The 8,520-nt window shown below is 40.2% G+C and overlaps 1 protein-coding gene across 4 annotated transcripts in view; it reads left to right on the forward strand.

Moving 5' to 3' along the window:
- Positions 1–814: 814 nt before the first annotated feature.
- Positions 815–8,520, forward strand: part of filip1b (filamin A interacting protein 1b) — a 38,262-nt gene continuing 30,556 nt past the window's right edge. For 3 of the 4 annotated variants that reach the window (XR_013965871.1, XM_080790910.1, XM_080790909.1), the window contains exon 1: positions 815–1,454. The gene's annotated coding sequence lies outside the window, so the exon portion shown is untranslated. The remainder of the gene's footprint in view (positions 1,455–8,520) is intronic. The other variant, XM_080790911.1, reaches the window with a different exon arrangement.

Raw genomic sequence — 8,520 nt, forward strand, 5'->3', positions numbered from 1 at the left:
CGGCAGCCGGTGGTGTGAAGTGAGAAATTTGGTAGCCTATAGTTTGATATAGTATGAATACTATATGCATTGTTTTGGTTGCATGGTGACCCATTGGTGTGGTTTGGCTTTAAAAGTAAAAAATATATATAAATATCAACATCATGTGCAAGTGAAAAATATTGATTCTTTCTACTTGCCTACACAATTTTGGCTGGGACGAGCATGACATTTCCCCCCAATTAACAAGTCTATCTTTGATCACATGCTATGCCCCCCCCAGGCCCGTCCCTGGAGCCGCCCCTGATTTGCATCCCGCTGGATAAAACAAAACTAAAACCTACCAAACCAAAAATAATGAGTAATGGAAAAAGGATTACAGAAACTAAACTAAACTAAACTAAGCCCAGAGCTTCTTGTAACAGGTATGCTCAGCCAGAGAGACACAGAGAGCACTTCTCCAGACACAGGGTGTGTGTGTGTGTGTGTGTGTGTGTGTGTGTGTGTGTGTGCGTGCGTGCGTGCGTGTGTGTGTGTGTGTGTGTGTGTGTGTGTGTGTGTGTGTGTGTGTGTGTGTGTGTGTGTGTGTGTGTGCGTGCGTGCGTGTGTGTTTTGCTTGTTGGGGTGTGGACTGGAGGCCTCTCACAGACTGAATCCTCAGCTGCTGCTGAAAGAGAGAGAGACTGCAGACTAGAGCAGCAGTTAAATATAGCTCAATCCAGACTCTACTGGGCTCTAGATTCTTCTGTCTAGCAACAAAAGCAGAGAAGTGTCTCCTTCCTTCTGACAGATTATAAGAGGCTCTTTGTGCTCCTCTCCAGAGATGCTGAAGGCACCACATACAAGTATACACCTGCATGTGAGTGAAATCAGTGAATGAGCAACTTCTTCAAAGCAGAAACGGACAACTAGAAGGAAGAGAGGACTAATATGATTTGTCTGAACTATCCCTCACACTGTCTGTAGCTCTCTCGCTGTACCACTCTCTTTCTTTCTGTCTCTAACACCCCCTCCTCCCTCTCTCCTGCTCACTCTGGTTCTCTCTCTCTCGCACACACACCTCCTCTCAGTGAGCGCTGTCAGACCAAACTTCAGGAGACAAGACGAGGCTCTCCGCTCTTCTCCACATAAATCTTCTACTGTGCTTTTGGACTTGGATGGAACAGAAGGAAAAAAGAGGAGCAAAATAAAAAAAGAACAGTTTAGGTGGAAAAAAGGAGAAACAATACATTTCAGAAGAAAAAAAACAACGCTGATAGAACTAAAGTTGTGTTGGGAAGGACTATACTGTGATTTTGGATGCTGACAGAGAAGGAGCATATGAATGAATACAAGAAAACCAAACAAAAATGTGTGACGTCTTCTACATGCTACTAATCTGACATAACACATACATTCACTGCTACAGAATAGGACGGTTGAAATTCTGGAATTTACTTCACTACCTCATTTCTTGGTACATCTGCAGAATCCAGGTAAGACTGCCAGCCTTAATGACATATAATTTGGTTTTGGTTCCCAAAGTGGTGTCTGGGGTGGGGAAGGGGATGCAATAGGTCTCCAGCAAAACATGCATGAGCATCAAAAATCAGTTTGACCACTTTAAACCTATACATCGGCTATTTGAAAATGTAACATCTACAAGCTCTTTAATTTTCAAAACAGAAAAATGTTGAATATTTTAACAACACAAATCTTTTATGGGGGTCCCCTGGCATCAATTATTTTGTTAATTTGGGGGTCCTTGACATGAAAAGTTTGAGAAGCACTGCTCCAATCACAGGCTACAGTAAGTCAATGTTTACGAATTAATGTACTTAAAGGGTAAGACCACTTTTGTAGAGGGGTTTGTAGAGGGTTGTGTAGTTACCTTGCCATCATGTAACTAAATAAAATAAATAAAAAATAATTGCTCCAGTGATTAGAAATTGATCATTCAAAATATTCTCCTCATTGACTTACATTGTACACTGTATGAATCAACTTTGTTTGTGTTCGTTTACGTTCTAAGAGTGACTTTGAGAGCTGTTTCAGCGTCAATGAGGAGCATATTTTGAATTATCAATTTCTAATCACGAGCATTGTTGGATTTCTTGTCCACATTTGGAGTTACATCATGGCAAGGTAACTACACAACCCAGACCTCTACAAAAGTGGTCTCACCCTTTAAAGACATTGTGAAAGTGGAGCAAAAGTGAGCTGTGCTGATCAAGTCAAAGATCTTGATAATAAGAAACTTTAAAATTGAATGATTAATTCCTGAATTAATCATTCAATTTTAAAGTTTCTTATTAAGGGTTAGGTTAGGGTTTAAGCTAAAGAGGCAATGGTTACATGTGGGCCAAAGATACTATTCTTTAAGGGGTTCTATAGATTAAACTACAGCTCTTGATGTGCTCTGTTGTGTTGGCAAACTCTCATATCAAAAAGATTAAATAAAAAAATCAGGGGGATATCATTATTTTGTTCAGTCAGCAGACTCGGCAATGATGCCTGTTTTGATTAATTCCATTCCATCCATTTGATTACATTTTTACACTGTCAGGATACGGATCTACTATTACCCTTGATCATATTAACAAGAGTCTTACTAACTTTACAACCTTATTCAAGCCAATGACAAGTGCTGCTTAACCACTAAATCATAAATACACCCCTTGTGCATTGTGTCAGTGGCACAGTGGTTGAGGTGCCTCCATGCCCACATGCTCCCTGAATTGGTGGGTAATCGTTGGCCCCGCATGCCACATAATCATATAGGCTCTCTGGCCTGACAGCGCGTCACGTGTTCGAGTCGCATCCATGACTGCATGTCTTTCCCCGACTCTCTGTGCCTCTTTCCTGTCCATCTTCACTTGTAACTATCAATAAAGGCAGAAAAGCCTAAAAAATTAAATAATAAATCGTTGGAAGAAGCATCCATAGGAACGTGGGCGTAGCAGAGCCTGACCCAATGCCACATTTTTGGGTTGGCTGACAATCTCAATTTTGGAGTGATTTTCTTGACCGATATTGTTTGTCAAACAGTATAACATGTTCGAATCAATTTGAGAAACTTTGAGTTTTATTTTATGTTATGAGAACATTTAACTTATGAACAAAGCATGTAAACATTTTTCCTGTCATGTCATTTTGCCCAAATTATAGGGACGCCAGGTTAAAGCTGTTAAAAGCCCAGACACAGATGTCATTAAAAAAAAGTCAACTAATGGCCGACATATCGGCCAAATGGATGTATGAGTCTGGCCCTATATGTAGACTTGAGTCATGAATGGACCCGCGTCAGTGAGCTATGACGAGGCACCCCTTACACAGCCAGTAAATGTCTGTGTTTCAGGAAATGGTGCATTAGTGGAAGCATTAATTGAATAGATCTTTTACCAGAGTACTTTGAAAGCTTTCCCCTTGGGGAATGAACTGCAGCACTATAATAGTTGCAGCATCAAGATGCGAGGGGAAGTAACAGTGATGCAGCAATAATACAGTGAACCACAAGTCCTGATGATCATGGCCATGGTTTTATGAAGAGGAATTTTAGCTTCATTAGTTTTACTGTTACTCTACGGTTGAGTGAAGAAAGTTACAGTAAATGCACTTTGTTGTTATTGTCCACCACTGGATATCACCACCACAGCCAGCTTGCGATGCCCGGCCCAGACATCTCTAGGGACAATTCATTAATAGACCTTTTTCCTCTGTTTTCATTGCAGGTTATTTTGAAGACCTTTCCTTTGTTTAGATACAGTTAGTGGAAAATAGTTGGACAGTGAGTGGGAAAATCCTTTTCTTTTTCCCCTTCTTTTTTTTTGCTGCATACTCTGGAAATATACAAATTACAAATATTTGATATACTGTAAGAACAAATATCTTATTTATAGCATTTGTTGTTTCAAACCTGATATAATAAACATATAATTATGAATTAATTTCATAGGGCCTAAATTGAAACCGCAAGGACATGTGTTTGGTGCTTTTGGACCAAGTGTATTGACTGTACTCTGTTGCTGTGTTACATTTCTGGCTTACTATTCAATCAATCAATTGAGCATTGAAAAAAATAAATATATATATAGCAAAACTATATAAACTTCAATGTACAGGGTCATGTGATGCATTGTGAGCCTAGATCAACTATTTTTGAATTTGCTTTGAAAAAAACCCCCAAATCATTATTCATGAACTATACGGGTGACAGCTGGTATTTGCTTTGCTCTGACATTTGGTTACAGTTGTATGTACATCTCTCAGAGTTAAATAAACACTGAGGATCTTACTGTGTACTAGACTCATAAAAAATTGGAAATTCATCAGCCTCCATGTGCATTCAGATCATTTCTGGGTGACGCACCCCTTTTACTCCTTTAAATCATTTGCCTCATTATGACGCTGCTGTCATGCCTCTCCCAGCGGCAGCCAAAGGCCAAGTGATAAGACTTGGAAACATGAGATCACTTTTCTAATTCAGCTCAGCAATCTCTGTGTATACGTGACATGTCGTGTGTGTGTGTGTGTGTGTGTGTGTGTGTGTGTGTGTGTGTGTGTCTATTAAGGTAGGGGGTTGGGGGGTGCGGGTGACATAAATGTCTGCCCTCGTGTTTGGTTTCATAACAACTACTGTTGCCATGCCATCAAAACAGAAAGCTGAGCACAGGATTGTTCGTTTGGGTGTAATTTCTGTCACACAAGGACAATCATACCAAAACACTGCGGTGACATCGCACCAAAATACAGCTGACAACATCAGTGGTGGACAAAATACTCAAATCCTGCTGGCCTACTTGGGTCAAAGTATAGATACGAGAAAAAAAAAAAAAGTACAATTAATTACAAAGTACATTTTCTTTTTTATATCAACACACATTGCTGTATTAAGATTTAGATTAAGATTTAGACAATTACCCCCAAAAATTCAAAGAGTTTCCAGAAATGTCCATAATGGTGACAATAACAAAGGTCACACATTGTGCACCAGGACAGCTTAATGACGGCCAGTGAACTGAGAATTTAACGTCAAATCCTAAAGCGGTTACAAATTACTATTAATTTCTATTACATTTGAACAGTCCGACTCAGTGTGAGTCCTGAAATATCTACTGTTGACTAAGCTAAAACAGACAGCAAATGTGAGATATTTTCCTTTCCTATCCTTCCCATCCTCTCTCATAAACCTGCCTCTGTTTCCATCTCTCTTATCTCTTTCCTGCCACACCTGCGGCTTGGTTTTCCTGTCTCCCTTCTCTTGCCCTTTCTCTTCTTCCAGTCCATCAATCTATCCCCTTCTCTTGCAGTTCTCTTATTCCCTCTCCCGCTCCCTACCTTGACCCACCACCAATCACCCCCCCACCCCAAACACCACTCTTTGTTTAAGTATAAGTACTAGTAGTAAGTAGTAAATGGACTTATACGTATGTAGCTACTTTACATTACACCACTTTTTGTCTGCCTTTATGGGGGAAGTGACATCATGCTGGTTCAAATGTGAAGTCTGGCCGGCCTGTTTGACAACCCCCATCTGTGGGAGTGGTGATGTCATAGCTCTGGACCCGTTCCCACTGATTAGGCTCTGGGATAAAAGTGGCATGAGGACAAAAAGGTGACACATGTGTCCCCTGTGATAGTGTCATGGCTCTTCTTTTTTACATTTAAAGTATATTTCTCTCCCCTTTTTCTCCCCAAATCAGTCATTATGCCAATGAATTCCTCCAAATGCCACTGCTATCATTTCACAGCTTGGGAGCCATGAGTGTGAGGAGCCCTGGACACTTAATTGGACCCCATTTAGACTGCAGTCACATGAAGTAAAATACGATCAAATCTGATCTTCATGGCCCGACCTTTCACACTACCGTTTGCAAATGACCAGATCCGATCTGTGTGTTTTAACAACTCAACTCAAAAGCCACATCATCAGGTTGTTGCATTCAGAGTTCAGACTGAGACAGATCTCCTCAAATCGGATTTGATTTGAAATCACCTCTGTCTGCATTTAGACTTTTTGTCTAAATGCACGTCTGTGTATTGATTAAAATAAATTACATTTTGGAGTTCCAGGCTCCATGTACATTGTACATGGCTGAATTGATCACATGCAGTCATCACACTATGGGCTGTATTTTGCGTGTCTTAAGTACCAGGTCTTATTCCATAACTTGAGTAAACTAAAGACCTGGAGGCGTGATCAATGCCATTTGGCTATTCTGAGTGGCCAAATAGCATTGATCCAGGTCTTTAGTTTACTCAAGTTAGGGAATAAGACCTGGTACACACGCAAAATACATGTTCAAGACTCTAAAGATATTTTAAAATATTTATTGTGAACGGAAATTACATAATGGTCATTGGTCATATCATTATTTGCTTAGGAATGTGACAAAAACAAAAAAACGAATTATCCATGAATTCAAGTCTCCATGGCACGAGTAATCGATAGAAAAAAAGATTATTTTTTGGGTGAAATATATACCTTTAATTAATAACCCCATAACATTTATAGCGCATTCATAAACCTGCTCTTTCTGGCTATAGTTCAGATATCACCCACCTCAGCACAGAAATAGCAGCATTTGTGACGTGGTCATACGGTATAGCACGTGCCACTGCTGCAAGTTGTCACTAGCAAGTGGCAATAATGATCTGTCTATTTATGCTACATCCGTGACCTTGCTAAAGATGGTAACTGGACACCGAACTGATATTAAGGTCCTCACTGTTAAAGTGTCACTATTTCAAGCACGGGTGCTTGATGCCGATAACTGTCAAGTACTGTACGGTACATTACGCCCTACAATGTTGAGTGGTTGCTTCTCCACGGGTGGATCAGAAACGATCACATCAACGTGCACATTCCGTTCAGATTCTATTCAGTCAAATGGCTACAGTAAATACTGAGTCAAGCAACTTACAGTAAATACTGTCCGGGGTGCTCACAAAAGCCTGAGTAGACATTACATTGACCCCATACTTTTTTTGAGGGGCTAATGTTTCAGGTTTAATGTTTGTCTTTAGTTCAATGTTTGTTTTAGAAACACCATTGACTTACACCGTTTGTTTTACATCACCATTACATCACCTAATCAACATGAGTTTAGCCTCGGAAACCCAGACGTTTTATTTCCTGGAAGAAAGAAAATAACATGAGTCAGACTTTAATATATTAGCACCCCTCACTTCACACAGGTGTGATTTTTTATATCAAGTTAACTGGAGTACAAATGTGACAGAGCAACCCTAACTTGTAGACTCAACTTTTTGTCACTGGTATTAGCATTGGTAACAGTGTATACTGTACTGCACACCCCACTCTGCTTGTGTGAGTTACAATGACAGGAGCATCCTCATAATCCCTCCGTCCCAGACCTTTCATTCCCTTATTTGGTCATGTCAGAGAGTGTGCCTGTGTGCATGCCAGAGTGTCTGCAGACTCTGCATGGCGGAACAAAATTCTTCACTAGTAAGGATACAAATGGTTACTGTCCGGTAGAAACCTTGTATGACCAAAATAAAAACCTTACTTTCAGATAGGAAACACTCACGCTTCCTTTCAAGTAGATTAACCATTTATTGACAAATGGAATACAGTTAAACTTGGCGTTAAAGGCTCCGTGCTCTGGGAGATATTCTCTGAATTTTGTCGAAGCAGCATGCTAAGCAAAATCAGAGAACATTAGCATTCATTTTCACTTAAAAGAAATGTAAAAAATCACACCCGTGTGAAGTGAGGGGCGCTCTTGTCATCGTACAAATTTACGTCATATTTGGCGGACATTTTACCTAATTTCTCCTTTCATTGTCAATGGCAAATATGAGACATGTGGTGACAAGATGTACGTCATATTTGGCAGATAATTGACCTAATTTTCCCCTTCATTGTCAATGGCATTTAACGTTTGTGTTGCCACCAATTTATGTAATATTTGGCAGACATTTGACCTAATTTCTCCTTTCATCGTCAATGGCAAATATTGAGACGTGTGTGGACAAAAGCTGTATATAGGAGGGGCTAGTGCCCCTCAAAAATCACACCCGTGTGAAATGAGGGGTGCTCTTATCATCATATGTCAACATCTCATTCCCGACCAATCACAATTTGCGCCCACACCTTCGTCTTCAATGTTTGTGTTTAGACAATGTTAAAGCTGGCCATTCATTGTCATTGGCATTCAATGTTAGTGTTAACACAATGTTTGTGTTTACACATACCATCAAAGCTGGCTAGCGCCCCTCAAAAAAGGAAAGTGAGCTTGTAGATCGTCTTTTTTCCCGACCTGAAAATGTATATTCTGTTTACTAAAGAGCAATGATTGTTATTTGAATATGAGTAAGTAAGTACCGAGGTACCGGTAAGTATAAAGTAGCCTTGGGAACCAAACTTTCCTGAGCCATGAATGAGGCCCATAGGCCAGGAGCATATCCCATAGGTCAGGAGCCTATCCCATAGGTCAGGAGCCTATCTCCTCTTTTCGTAGCATGAGAAAGCTAGATGTACAAGTAGTAAAGTACACACCCCATGGACATGCTGCTAGTACAGGGCTTCTCAAACTG

This window comes from Protomyctophum bolini (assembly GCF_963924005.1).
Source record: "Protomyctophum bolini genome assembly, chromosome: 19".
Lineage (NCBI taxonomy): Eukaryota > Metazoa > Chordata > Actinopteri > Myctophiformes > Myctophidae > Protomyctophum > Protomyctophum bolini.